The following is a 12,159-nucleotide window of genomic DNA, read 5'->3' on the forward strand; positions in this document are numbered from 1 at the left end:
ACCCACGTCTCTTTGTCTCCTGCATGGGCAGGTAGAGTGCTTACCACTTGTGCCACCTGGGAAGAGATGAGACAGAATTTCAGTTATAGAGATGACAGATCACATTGCTTAGCCAGGCCTAAGATGGTCATGGGGCCCAGAAAGGGCACCAAGAGTTCACCCCAGACCCAGACCTCAGCATTCTGAGAGGCGGTGGTCCCAGAGCATCCCATGTCGACAGAGCAAGCGGCCAGGAGACTGTACTGTCGGCGGTGGAGCGGCAGGGCCCGAGGTCTATCAGCTCTCTGAATTCAGCCTCTGCAGGAAGCTCGGGTTTCCAGACCGGCATCCGGCTGTGATAAGCAGACAGGACACAGCGCCCTCTGGTGGCAAGAGAGCCATATCGGCCCGATGGAAGCAGAAACCCCTGTAAACTTTATCTGTAAGGGGCCGGAGAGTATTTTAGGTTTTGAGAGCCAGTTTCCGTTCACAAGCAAATAAGCACAGACGTGCACCAACAAAATTTTATTTACAAAATCAGGCAGTGAGCCATAGTCTAAGGACTCCTGCACTTAAATATTGTAATAGGAATGTTGTCCAAAATACTTTGCCATTGTTCTCAGAGGAAATCTTGGCTCAGAGAAACCCCATCATTTTGATAGTGATGGAGTAAATATTAAACAAGGCTTAAAAATGCACAACTTATTGGAAATTCTATGATAAGTGATAAGCACCACTAGTCAGATGTTATGAAAGAGTTTTAATTAAAATTAATTATATATAATTTTGCTTTAGATAATAACAAAGGATACCATTAATATTTATGAAAATATATTGTTTTCCATGTGAGTTACTCATTTTAAGGATCATCTTTGCAGGGAATAATGGATTTGCTGAGAAAAATGAAAACTTGGGACCAGTTGACTAAATCAACTTGGCTTTAGCTTCTTGAGACACTAAAATGAGTGCTGGCCCATGTGAAAACACAAGTGAGGTTTAGGATCCTGAAATGTTTAGAGACAGCACAACTGGGAGATTTCATCCAACAGCCGAGGTGTAACAGCAGATTGTAGGTTTGGAATTTTGGGGCTGGAATGTCAGGCACAGACACACAAGTGAGTAAGATGCAGTTTCTGCCATCGGGCAAGTCAGGAAGTGTTGATCTGCTGTAACCCCGTCTGGCCATGAGCATTTCCGGGCTTCCCCTGGGGCACTCCCAATCAGAATTTCTGATCCTGGTGGCACCTCCTCAACTCCCACTAGCTTAGATGTGTGAACAGAAGCCTCCAGCCCAGCACTCGGCTACAGAGACCAGCTGCCCTATGCCCACCTGTGGACTGCTGCGTGCCCTCTCCAGGACAGCAGGGGAGCGGGTGAACACCTGCTCTGCGCCACCTGTCCCCTAAGCCTCTAAAAAAAGAGGGTATTCCCATTTAAAAGTGAGTCCACTGAGACTTGGAGAAATTAAGAAAAACTTCTTAAGGTCTCAAAATTAAGTAAATGCTGTGTTACTTGCTCAGTCATGTCTGACTCTTTGTGAACCCACGGACTGTAGCCCGCCAGGTTCCTCTGTCCATGGAATTCTCCAGGCAAGAATACTGGGGTGGGTAGCCATTCCCTTCTGCAGGGAATCTTCCTGACCCAGGGATTGAACCCAGGTCTTCTGCCTTGGCAGGTGGATTCTTTACCATCTGAACCACCAGGGAAGCCCAACTAAGTGCTGTAGCTAGATTTTAAACCCAGCTTTGCTTAACTCTAAGGCTTCTGCTCCTTCCAATACAGGGGGCAGTGGTTCTCTAAGTGTGGGCGCTGAGCCAGCAACAGCTGCACCTGGCAATGTTAGAAATGCAGATTTTGGGGCCCCAATCCAGCCCTCCTGAGTCACACTCTGGGGGTGGCACGCAGCAATCTGCCTTAACATGGCCACCAAGGGACTCTGGTGCTCGCCGCCACCAAGAGAGGAGCCTGTAGTGGTCCTGGATCACAGGCTGGTGAGCAGAGACAGGCGTGGCCTCCTCCTCCAGGCAGGAGGCAGGGCACCTGGGCCCTGATGTCTCTGGCCGCCCCGTGCCAGCTCCTGGAAGAGCCATGTGATCCTATCCCCAGTGGCTATGACTAGGGGGAAAGAGCCAGGCAAGAGCTCCGGTATTTCATTGACGAGTCTCTTCTGACTACCGGTGTGCTACATGGAACTGTACACAGAGGTGGGAAAGAGGAGGTTGGGTCGCTGGCTTAGGCCAGTCCTCACAGACGGCAAACCCTGGGTCTGCTTCTCTTCAGGCCCCGAGCACACTGCCTTCACCTTCATCTGCGGGGGTTGGGGAGGGATGGGGCCGTGAAGCAGGCAGCCAGCAGTGGGGGACGGGGGGGGGCAACACCCAGCAGGGACCCCATCCAACCAGCGGTGTTTCAAGAGTCCTGATGGGAACACAAGCCAAACGAGGGCTCTCTCCCACCTGAGGGTTAAGGCGCATGTTAGGACCAGGGTTAGGTTTAGGGTAAATGCCTCCCTCGGCACATCTGTCCTCAGGCTGAGAAGCGTGAAGCCAGAACCTAAGAACGTACATCTACAGTGATGCTCCCTGACCCCCAGCTGTTCCAGAATGATGAAACCCAAGAGCAACCCCCACCCGACAGACCCAGCCCAGAGCCCGGTCCCGAAACTCCCCAAACCATCCCCGAAACTCACCCCGCCCAGCACGCCTCTGGGCCAGTGGGCAGGACGACATTCAGGAAGAACATTCAATGCCCAGACAAGTGAGCATGTTGTTTTGTTTTTCCAAGAAGTGTTGCTCCAGGTTTAAACAAACAAGCCCTCACACCTACGAGGGGGAGGGGCGAGCAGCAGCTGCCAGGTGTGTGAGCGGGGATGCTGGGTTCAGACGGGAGCAAAGCTGGTGCCTGAGTTCCAGAGCCCCTCCGAGAAGCCTCTGCACTCCATCAGACACAGGTGTCACCCCATCCAACCCCAAAGGTCCCGGGCTTCCCGCCACATGAAGACTGACCGCACAAGACTAGCTCTTCATACAACCAGGGATGTTGAGCCAGCTTCCAACAAAATTAAATCCTGCTAAATCAAATGAGTTTCCCCCCCCCCCCTACTTTTCTGCTTCTATGGTTAAACAGTAGTTCCTAAAGGAGAGTGATCATTATTTGTCAAATCTTTCACACCTTTTTAAAAGGAGGATCTGAAATAAACCACGAGTCACCTTTCTTACCTCCCCACAGACTGCACCAAGGTCAGGCTGCAGCACTCTTGATCTCCAAGCCTTCTTGATCCGTCTTTTCTCCCAGCGGAGGCTGTGAAAGGCAGTGAGGTTGCGGATCGTTCCTAATTAATTAGCTCACTCACTCCAAGGCTAACTGCCAATTTTTGCAACACGTTGAAGCTCTCTCAAGAGTCGGTTCTCCAACTGTCACTTCAGCCAATGTTAAAAAACATATTGATGTCTTTCCTGGTCACCCACTAAGCCCTTTTTCTCCCAGGTTTCTTGAGTATTGCAGGCATTCTGAGATGGTAGAACAGAGATCCTATGACAATTTTTGCACCTCTCGCCACAGGACACCATGTAGAGTAGGGAGGGGAGTGGGTGGAGGGCATTGCATTTGCCACCCTGATTGGGCACAGAGGAAGAGCCAAGTCTGCAGAGATGCTGCTCAGTGTTAGAGAGTTCTACACCAATCTTTGTCTCTGCACGTGTGTGTGCTAAGTCGCTTCAGTCGTGTATGACTCTTTGTGACCCTATTGACTGTAACCCACCAGGCTTCTCTGTCCATGGAATTTTCTAGGCAAGAAAACTGGAGTGGGTTGCCATGCCCTCTTCTGGGGAATCATCCTTTCCCAGAGATAAAACTCATGTCTCTTGCATCTCCTACATCGGGAAGCAGGTTCTTTACTACTAGCACCACCTGGGAAGCCCAGGCTTTGTCTATAACTTAGAGCTAAAGGATCTTGATAAATTAAGACAGAACCATCACCTCTACAATAAATATAACTCTAAATATAACTGCAGCTTCACAGTATTTTGGCTGAGGAAGTGCACTAAGGAAAATAAATGAGTTATGGAGATCAGACTCTAGTCAATGGAGATGTGAATTGAATTTCAGCTTTGTCACTTACTGTTTGATGTTGTAAAAGTCATGAAAACTATCTGAACCTTGGTGGGGAGAACTCAAGATGGTGAAACAGAAGGATGTGGAGCTTGCCTCCTCCACAAACACATCAAAATGAGCTGAATCCTAATTGTCTCTTTTGCAAAATGCATGCTTGCAAAATGGAAACAACCTACCTCATTGGTTGTTCTGGAACATTGGAACTGTGTTCAGTCCGCCTGCGATGTGGCATGTAGTAAGTGCTCAGTAAACAGCCTTTGGAACTACTGTTTCGCTGCACCCGGGGGCAGTTCATCATTGCCTTAGAAATTAAATGCTGGTGCCTCACAAGCCCTTGGAGGATCAACCAATCAGATTCTCTCAAAGGCTTGGGCCTGTTGGAGAGAGGGACTGTCCATTCCCACAGTTTACACTGTCCGTCTGCCAACTGTGAGACACAAAAGCTTACCTTGAATCTTCCCCACAGCCTGCCGAACGAAGGCAACCAGATCAAGTTCTTCTGGTCTGTCTCCCCATCCATCCTGCCAGCTGTCAGCTTTTCAAAAAGTAAACACTCCAGGAAGATGGGAGTGGACTGCATGCTCGCCAGCTCGGGCTGCATTGATTTCTTTTATCCAGTAGGTATTTTCCCAACAATGTTCCACGTATTAAATCTACTTGCCCCTCCTGGGACAGAGGAGCCTCAGAGATCTCCCTCGGAGAGAGAAGGAACAGAACACAGCAAGAGAGTGAAGGCGGGATTTACAAAAATCAAGGGTGAACCAAAGGAGAAATAAGACAGTAAATGGACACAGGAGAGCAACACTTAGGACACTGAGGACCTGGCAGTGGGGAGACGTGGTGTGGAAACCCAGAGACCTTTTCTCAATTAGGCGTTTAACGGTTTCTCAGTGGGAACGAGCTTTCCCTTGAAAACACCTAGCTTAGTAATGAGTTACAATGAGCTACAATGAGTTACAATGAGCGGTTACCAGGTGAACGAGTTAGTCACTCAGTCGTGTCTGACTCTTTGCAACCCCATAGACTGTAGCTCACCAGGCCCCTCTATCCATGGAATTCTCTAGGCAGGAATACTGGAGTGGGTAGCCATTCTCTTCTCATTGTCCTGACCCAGGGAACAAGCCCAGGTCTCCTGCATTGCAGGCAGACTCTTTACAGTCTGAGCCATCAGTTACCAGTTACAAGGGGCTGGTTGCTAACCTAACCATTAAGCGAGCTGCAAATTAAAACTTCCCTGGCCTATTACATAATCCATGGGTCTCTAGAGAACACCACAGGAGAGTTTTCAGATGAAGTTTTCTCCAACAGAGAATAAGCATGTGTCCTCATTTCTGGTGAGTATGACCCTGGTGAGCACATACTGCTGAGCCCATGGGAGGAAGTGTAGAGCTGCTAATAACACCGTTAGAATAACAACAGCAGCAAGACCTGTAATAATCACAGACACAGGCTTCCCGAGAGCTTGTGTCCTACGCACCCTATTTCATCCTCAGGCTGAGCCTATAAGAGGCATCACTGCCCCATTTCAGAAATGAAGAATGGGTGAGGTTAAGTCGCTTATCCAAAGCCACGGTGCAGCTATGGGATTCAAACCCAAGTACATGATTCCAGTGGCTTTGCTGTGCTGATTCAAAATTTTAGACTCCAAAGTGCTGCTTTAAAGGGTACACTTGCTCTCTGCTTCTCCTGAGGTTTTTAAATTATTTCATTGTACAGTCTTTTCCTCATGGATGTATTTTAGAACTTAATTTGAGGACTCCCCTGGTGGTCCAGAGCTTCCCAGGTGGCGATAGTGGTAAAGAACCCACCTGCTAATGCAGGAGACGTAAGAGATGCAGGCTCAATCCATGTGTTGGGAAGACCCCCGAGAGAAGGGCATGGCAACCCACTCCAATACTCTTGCCTGGAGAATCCAATGGACAGAGGAGCCTGGCGGACTCCAGTCCATAGGCTCACAAAGAGTCAGAAAGGACTGAAGTGAAGTGACTTAGCATGCACGCTGCTTGCTGTTGTTCTGTTGCTCTATCTGACTCTTTGCAACCCCATGGACTGCAGGATGCCAGACTTTCTGCTCTTCACCAACCCCCAGAGCTTGCTCAAACTCATGTCCATGGAGTTAGTGATGCCATCCAACCATCTCATCCTCTGTCATACCTTTCTCCTCCTGCCTTCCTTCCTTCCCAGCATCAGGGTCTTTTCTAATGAGTCAGTTCTTCACATCAGTTGGCCAAAGTTATTGGAGTTTCAGCTCCAGCATGGTCCTTCCAATGAATATCCAGGACTGATTTCCTTTACGATTGACAGGTTGGAACTCCTTGCAGTCCAAGGGACTCTCAAGAGTCTTCTCCAACACCACAGTTCAAAAGCATCAATTCTTCGGTGCTCAGCCTTTTTTATGGTCCAACTCTCACATCCATACATGACTATGGTTAAAACCATAGCTTTGACTAGACAGACCTTTGTCGGCAAAGTAATGTCTCTGCTTTTTGATATCTGTCTACGTTTGTCATTGCTTTTCTTCCAAGGAGTAAGCATCTTTTAATTCACGGCTGCAGTCACCATCTGCAGTGATTTTGGAGCCCAAGAAAATAAAGTCTGTCACTGTTTCCATTGTTTCCCCATCTATTTGCCATGAAGTGAGGGGACTGGATTCCATGATCTTAGTTTTTTGAATGTTCAGTTTTAAGCCAGCTTTTCCACTCTCTTCTTTCACTTTCATCAAGAGGCTTTTTAGATCCCCTTCACCCTGCCATAAGGCTGGTGTCATCTGCATATCTGAGGTTATTGATATTTCTCCCGGCAATCTTGATTCCAGCTTGTCATCGGTTTGCATGATGTACTCTGCATATGTTAAGTAAGCGGGATGACAATATACAGCCATGATGTACTCCTTTCCCAATTTTGAACCAGTCCATTCTTCCATGTCCAGTTCTAACTGTTGCTTCTTGACCTGCATACAGATTTCTCAGGAGGCAGGTAAGATGATCTGGTATTACCCTCTCTTTAAGAATTTTCCATAAGATAGATGGCTGTTCTTATTGCAATTAGTGTGGCCTGATGGACCTGGCATTAGATTTCAAGAAGGGTCTGGCACTTTTTCTTCTCCAGACCCTTCTTTTTTTTTTTTTCAGACCCTTCTTTTTAAAAGATAAAATATTAATATTTAGAATGGCAAAGAATTATTGCCATAAATCTAATGTATGCAAGGTTAAACAAAATAAACAAAACCTAACCCTAATGAAAGCATTGGGGGGAAATGTATCCAATTTTGTTCCCTTTATCCTATCTGTGTTATGTTGATGGAGATGGTTGTCTCATTTTTAACTAGTTTTGTTCTATCCTTTGTATCTGAAATATCTTTATTTAATATCCATTGTTTAGAGCACTACCATTTCCCAAGTACCCATTAGTTATTAATGTTTATGTGTATAAGGAGTATTTAGTATATTTTATTTGCAGTAAACTGATCTCCAAAGATTTCTTTTTGAAAACTCTTCCCTGTCCTCAATTTTTACATTCCTTACTGTTTTACTAAATATTGAGTGCTCTTTGATAATCCTGGTGTTCATGTGTTTTGGGGATAAAAGTGAAATGAATCTGTCATTACACCAGAAAGTTTGTTTTAGACTCACAGAACAAATGTGCCTTAATAAATTTTTTTTTAATTTAGATTTCAAACACTAATAGTTTTGTCATTTTAATATACGTCATTGGAGATCTGCTTATTTGTAAATAGCCTATTGCTCACTTGGAAAAATAAACCAGTGGACAATTAAAAAAAAAAAGAATTTTCCAGTTTGTTGTGATCCACACAGTCACACAGTTTTAGTGTAGTCAACACTGCAGAAGTAGATATTTTTCTGGAACTCTCTTGCTTTTTCTATGATCCAACAGATGTTGGCAATTTGATCTCTGGTTCCTCTGCCTTTTCTATATCCAACTTGTACATCTGGAAGTTCTCAGTTCACATACTGTTGAAGCCTAGCTTGAAGGATTTTTAGTGTTACGTTGCTAGTGTGTGAGATGAGTGCAATTGTGTGATAGTTTGAACATTCTTTGGCATCGTCCTTCTTTGGGATTGGAATGAAAGCTGACCTTTTCCAGTCCTGTGGCCACTGCCGAGTTTTCCAAATTTGCTGGCATATTGTGTGCAGCACTTTCAGTGCATCATCTTTTAGGATTTGAAATAGCTCACCAGGAATTCCATCACCTCCACTAACTTTGTTCGTAGTGATGCTTCCTAAGGCCCACTTGACTTCACACTCCAGGATGGCTGGCTCTAGGTGAATGATCACACCATCATGGTTATCTAGGTCATGAAGATCTTTCTCGTACAGTTCTTCTGTGTATTCTTGCCACCTCTTCTTAATACCTTCTGCTTCTGTCAGGTCCACACCATTTCTGTCCTTTATTGTGCCCATCTTTGCATGAAATGTTCCCTTGGTATCTCTGATTTTCTTGAAGAGATCTCTAGTCTTTCCCATTCTACTGTTTTCCTCCATTTCTTTGCACTGATCACTGAGGAAGGCTTTCTTATCTCTCCTTGCCGTTGTTTGGAACTCTGTATTCAGATGGCTGTATCTTCTCTTTTCTCCTTTGCCTTTCACGTCTCTTCTTTTCTCAGCTATTTGTAAGGCCTTCTCAGACAATCATTTTGCCTTTTTGCATTTCTTTTTCTTGGGGATGGTTTTGATCACTGCCTCCTGCACAATGTTATAAACTTCTGCCCATAGTTCTTCAGGCACTCTGTCTATCAGGTCTAATCCCTTGGAACTATTTGTCACTTCCACTGTATAATTGCAAGGGAGTTGATTTAGGTCATACCTGAATGGTCTAGTGGTTTTCCCTACTTTCTTCAATTTAAGTATGAATTTTGTAATGAGGAGGGCTTCCCTGGTAAGTCAATCAGTTGGTAAAGAATCAGCCTGCAATGCAGGAGACCCTAGTTTGATTCCTGGGTTCAATTCCTAGGTCGGGAAGATCCCTTGGAGAAGGGAAAGGCTACCTACTCCAGTATCCTGGCCTGGAGAATTCTACAGACTGTATAGTCCATGGGGTCGCACAGAGTTGGACACAACTGAATGACTTTCACTTTTCACCTTTTTGTAATAAGTTCATGGTCTGAGTCACAGCTCCTGGTCTTTTTTTTTTTTTTTTTCCAACTGTATACAGCTTCTCCGTCTTCAGCTGCCAACAATATAATCACTCTGATTTTGGTGTTGACCATCTGGTGATGTCCATGTGTAGAGTCTTCTCTTGTGTTGTTGGAAGAGGGTGTTTGCTATGACCAGTGCGTTCTCTTGGCAGAACTCTGTTAGCCTTTGCTCTGCTTCATTCCATACTCCAAGGCCAAATTTGCCTGTTACTCCAGGTATCTCTTGACTTCCTACTTTTGCATTCCAGTCCCCTATGATGAAAAGGACACCTTTTTTTGGTGTTATTTCTAGAAGGTCTGGCACACTGGTGGTCCAGTGGTTCAGATTTTGTCTTCCAAAGCAGGAAGTGTGTGTTTGATCCCTGGTCGGGGTGGCCAAAAAACAGAAGCAATGTTGTAACAAATTCAATAAAGACTTTGAAAATGGTCCACATCAAAAAAAAAAAAATCTTTCAAAATAACACATCATTTAGTTTCTACACAATGGCCTAACATTTGCAGCACCATGGATGGACCTTGCGATTATCACACTAAGTGAAGTCAGAAAGACAAATGCCACATGATGTCACTTACATGTGGAATCTAAACAAAAGTGATAGAAATGAATGTATTTACAAAGCAGAAACAGACTCACAGACATGGAAAACAAACTACGGGGACCAAGGGGAAAGGAAGGGGGGGGATAAATTAGGAGCTTGGGATTAAAAGATACAGTACATATAAAACAGGTGATCAACAAGGACCTACTGTGTAGCACAGGGAACTCTACTCACCATGTTGTCCAATGGCTCAGCACTGTTCTCATCCTGGGAATTGCTGACTCTGGGAGACAAGTATGTGAGGGTCCACTACACCTCTACTTTTGTTTTTGATTTTAAAGTTCTTTTAATTGGCTCTTTGGAAACTTGGGTGAAGTCAACTCTGAAGGCTGATGTGAGATTTCAGCTCTCTGGCTCACAGGGCCGCCCCATCAGACAGTGTGTGTGCAGCCCTGCCGCCTGCCAGCCGCCGTGCCCAGAGCAGGGGCATCGGCACCTTACAAGATGGGGACGGGCTGCTCAGAGTGACTTACCAACAGAGAAGGAACTTTCCCAGCCTCCACCCTCCCATCGACGGCGGCTGGTGGGCCCGACTCCCCTGGGTTTCTTACCCTGTGAAACCTCACTGGGAAGTTTCTAGGCAGAAAGATTGGGTTAGTCGGGCCCATTCCTCCAAACTTTCCAGAAAAAAATAGCAGATCCAGGCAACCTATTCTAGATTTCTTAAATGCCCCTCTTCATCATCCTAGAAAAGAGAATGGCCACCCACTCCAGTATCCTTGCCTGGAGAATGCCAGAGACAGGGGCTACAGTCCATGGGGTTGCGAAGAGTCGGACACGGCTGAGCAACTAACAGTTTTCCTTTTTTCCTCTTCATCATCAATGATTTCATTGATGATGAATGGTTTCGTTCCCTCTACATTTTGAGAATTTTATCCACTTAGGCACAATTTCCTTGCTAAAGAAGAGGAACTGGGGGCTGCAAACAAGTGGATGAACAGGTCATACAAGTCTTTCCTGCTTTTACCTGCCACTCCCCCAAGACAAACAGCCAGGCCACACAGGGTGCTCCTCCCTTTCCTAGAGGAAAAGCCAGACAGGGGCAGGGCTGATAGGGCTGGGGAGCAGGATTCCTCAGAGAGAGGTCAGGAACTTCTGCCATTGGCCTCACAAGGCATCTTTTCACGTAGTCAAGTTTCCCTTAAAATGATAAGATTGAACCCGAGTCTCCTGAACTGCAGGCAGATTTTTTACCACTGAGCCCCCAGGGAGTATTATAATGATAAGAAACCTTGCTTCCTTTCCCATTTTAAGATTCTGACATTCTCAGTTTTGTTTTTATAAAGATGATACTTAGACTCATGGGCTGAATGAGGAGCAGACCGACTTTATTTAAGGTGAAATCTTGACCCTGAAGAACAGAGGGAACTTCCACGGTGGATTTTGTTTTCATATAAAGCTCATCGTTTACTCTTCAGTTCACCATGGCTTTGGGGGAACAGAGGTGGACAGAACAGTGCGCGCATTTAAATTTCTCAAGGAGATTCTACATACCTAATTATTTACTTTCTTTTCCTTGGAAGAGGCTGGCATGTTCTTGGGTTGGGTCTGACTGGCTGGTGCTGTTTCCGTCATGAAGGCTATGTCTGTCCCAGCATCCAGAGGGTTAAGAGCAGCATAGTGTCACCCAGAATAACTGAGTAAGATGAAAGTGACTTTTCCTTCTGAAAACAAAAAACACAATGAAACCAGAAAAAAAAAAAAAAAACCAGCAGAATGTGAAGTAGAGGAGACAGACCAAAGGAAACAATTAGGTATGCAGAATTTTCTATAAAAATTCAAACACACATACTATTCCTGTCTCTATTCCACCAAAGCCATGGTGAGCTGAGTAGTCAAGTTTGGGCTTCATATGAAGATAAACCAAAATACCAGGAAGTCTTTTCTGCTCTTCAGGATCAAGGTAACTCTCCTCAAATAAAGCCAGTCTGCGGCTCTGTCAGTCCAGGGTCTGTGGCATCATCTTTACAAAACAGAGCACGCCAGAACCTTAAAATGGAAAGAAGGAGAAGGGTGCCCACCAATGAGGGAATGAAATAAAAACTGACCAGCTGAAAACCACTATGTGCCATGAGCTTTCAACTCAGCAGTCTTACAAATCGATACACACATACAAACAACCAAAAAGGCAAAATGAACTCAGTAAGTGAATGCCCGGTAGTAAAAGAAGGCATCGTATCTGGTTGGTTGAAAGCAGGTTTCTAAGGAGTTCGATTGGCCAGACGGCCCCAACCCAAGGTGGGGAGGCAGACTGGAGGAGGGCGCTGGGTTCTGTTCCCCCTGGTGGGGAGATGGGGAGTCCAGCCCCACAGG

At 45.7% G+C, this 12,159-nt stretch overlaps 1 long non-coding RNA gene across 1 annotated transcript; it reads right to left on the bottom strand.

Annotated features, from left to right (window-relative positions):
• Window position 1: 1 nt before the first annotated feature.
• Window positions 2-4,794, bottom strand: LOC122436522. Its single transcript, XR_006268034.1, has 4 exons — window positions 4,269-4,794; window positions 3,198-3,279; window positions 174-419; window positions 2-56 (listed from the first exon to the last, which is right to left on the bottom strand). It is a non-coding gene; the product is annotated as an uncharacterized LOC122436522 (long non-coding RNA).
• Between the last annotated feature and the right edge of the window lie 7,365 nt (window positions 4,795-12,159).

The sequence above is a fragment of the Cervus canadensis genome, unplaced genomic scaffold, assembly GCF_019320065.1.
Source record: "Cervus canadensis isolate Bull #8, Minnesota unplaced genomic scaffold, ASM1932006v1 Scaffold_138, whole genome shotgun sequence".
NCBI classification, from domain to species: Eukaryota; Metazoa; Chordata; class Mammalia; order Artiodactyla; family Cervidae; genus Cervus; species Cervus canadensis.